Source organism: Liolophura sinensis, chromosome 1 (genome assembly GCF_032854445.1).
Source record: "Liolophura sinensis isolate JHLJ2023 chromosome 1, CUHK_Ljap_v2, whole genome shotgun sequence".
NCBI lineage: Eukaryota > Metazoa > Mollusca > Polyplacophora > Chitonida > Chitonidae > Liolophura > Liolophura sinensis.
Genome location: NC_088295.1, coordinates 51,271,504 through 51,274,350, shown reverse-complemented (window position 1 = coordinate 51,274,350; position 2,847 = coordinate 51,271,504).

Genomic DNA, 2,847 nt, shown 5'->3' with positions numbered 1-2,847 from the left:
TGAAAATATATTTGAATGGTTGGTGTTTGGGTTAGGGTTAGTGGGGACTCCCAAATAAGCTTTCTTCAGTGGTGAAAAGATAGTTCTAAGAATTGCACAAAGTACATGTGTTATCAATAATGTCTCAGACAAACTCAGCACAAAAATATTTTCTTTGACATTCTGCACTTTAGTACTGTACATGGATAATAGGAAATTTATTCTACAAAAGATGTCTAGTATGTATGTATATATATAAGTTTGGGGTTTAACGTCGCACTTTTTCAGTCATATGACGACGACCAGTCATTATGTGTGTGTATATATATACTGGGTCTTCTTGTGGCGGGGGGCAGCGACTGAAGTATCATGCTGAAGACACCAGATGTGACACCCCAACCAGTCACATTATACTGACACCAGGCCAACAAGTCATGTTTCCTTGCTCTATCCTCTCAGTGCTGAGTGCCAAGCGAGGCAGTAGCGAGTACCATTTTTAAAGTCTTTGGGCTGATCCCGAGGTTTCCCCACTTCGAGGCGGACGCTGTAACCATTAGGCCACCAAAGTGGTCGTAAAAGATGTTTAGGTATGTTGATCACTGATTGTATCAGGTATGCAAACCTTTGACTGCATTAAGTGTGATGCCGTGAGCTCTGACTGCATCACATGTGGTAAGGTCTAACTGTATTACATGTGATAAGATCTATCTGCATCACATGTGTTAAGGTCTAACTGTATTACATGTGATAAGATCTATCTGCATCACATGTGGTAAGGTCTAACTGTATTACATGTGATAAGATCTATCTGCATCACATGTGGTAAGGTCTAACTGTATTACATGTGATAAGATCTATCTGCATCACATGTGGTAAGGTCTAACTGTATTACATGTGATAAGATCTATCTGCATCACATGTGGTAAGGTCTAACTGTATTACATGTGATAAGATCTATCTGCATCACATGTGTTAAGATCTAACTGCTCCGCATGTGATAAGGTCTAACTGCATCACATGTGATAACATCTATCGGCATCACACGTGATACATGAGGTCTGCCAACAACCTGCGGATGGTCGTTGGTTTCCCGGAGACTTTGCCCGGTTTCTTCCCTTCGTGATGCTGACAGCCGCTGTTAATTAAGTGAAGTATCCTTGATTATGGTGTAAAACATCACTCAAATAAATTAATGAATAGAATAATTTTTTATCTCCACCATCCTTTTATCTGCACTGTAAGACCTCCATTTACAATCAAATGTCCAAATTCTGTCTACAAATACATCAGCACATGGGCATCTGTTTGTTCCATCATGACGAATGGTTGCAACTTATATATTAACTTACTGATTTATTTATTTTATTTTATTGCAGTCTTACGCCGTACTCAAGAATATGTATTTATACATCAGCAATACTGACTTCTCTTTTTATTCACACAGATTATTTGTTTATTTATTTACTTCATTGTCAGCGTGTTTTATGCCGTTAAGACTATTTCACTTAAATGTTTATGACAGAAGTCTCAAGATTTATAGATAGATGGATGGACTGAAGAAACTGGGCTAAGCATATGTAGCATCTTATCTCTGACAAACATAAGTATTGATGACTGCTACTGTCGAACCGAGTGCAAGGCGATAAAACATATATATGTAACCTCATGGGACAAGGACCCAGATTTACCAGAGAGGTCATTCACGGAAATGTTTTCAAATCTAACTGGCTATTTGAAGTGTGTGATTATAAGCACATGATATGTATTAATACATGTAATGGTATGCTCCCTTAGAGTAAATTAACTGTGGCATGTAGGCCGATAGGCACAAATACAGAGAAGAAAATGTGTTACTTGTAACTCAATCATGTTCGTAAAAAACATATGTATATTACAAAATTTACATATTTGTCTATGTATGGATATATGCATATATATATATATATATATATATATCCCTGCACATGGGTCAGGTGTGATGTACTGTATTATGAAACTGATCAACAAATCTGAATTCTGCTCTAAACCTGGGTACAAATTTGTCAGAACTGCCCATTTTTTCTAGTTTGAATGTGAACTAAAGCACCAGTAACATAAGTAAATTTAATGATACCGGGTAATATCATGGTAATTATTTCTATGTCAGCTAAAATGCATAGGCCTGTATTACTTGCGTATATGTAAGCCTGAGTCTATATTGTATACGGGTACAACTTTTATTGGTATGAGAAGCTGGTGACCCAGCAGCCTCTCTTCAATGCGGTCGCTGTGAGTTCAAGTATTGCTTATGGTAGCTTCCTCTCCGGCCGTACGTGGGATGGTCTGCCAGCAACCTGCGGATGGTCGTGGGTTTCCACCTGGCTCTGCCTGGTTTCCTCCCACCACAATGCTGGCCGCCGTCGTAGTTTTTATAATCGCTCTCTCAAAGAGATGATGCTAAAAGATGTTTACTTTTTCCCTGAAGATGGCCGTATATGATTGCGCTGAGCTGAACGAGAGCTTTGGAGCATGTGGGTCATTTCAGTGTGTTGTATGTGACGTCAGATACGGTGTACAAATTTTCAAATTTTGTATTCAGGTGTACAGATCTTGTATTAAACATCAGAATTTTGTTGGCGAACCTTCATACGTATGACCACAGAGGAATCCAGCATGAACTGGACTTGAACCCACAGTGATCGCATCGGTTAGACGCTCCTGTGCCATTGCGCTGCACTAGCACGCTAACCACTAGGCCACGGAGCCCCCTTCATGCATTTGATTTATTCATTGGTTTGATTGGTGTTTTACGCCGTGCTCACATATACGACGGCTGCCAGTATTATACTGAGAGGAAACAGGCCAGAGCCAAATGGAAATCCACGACCA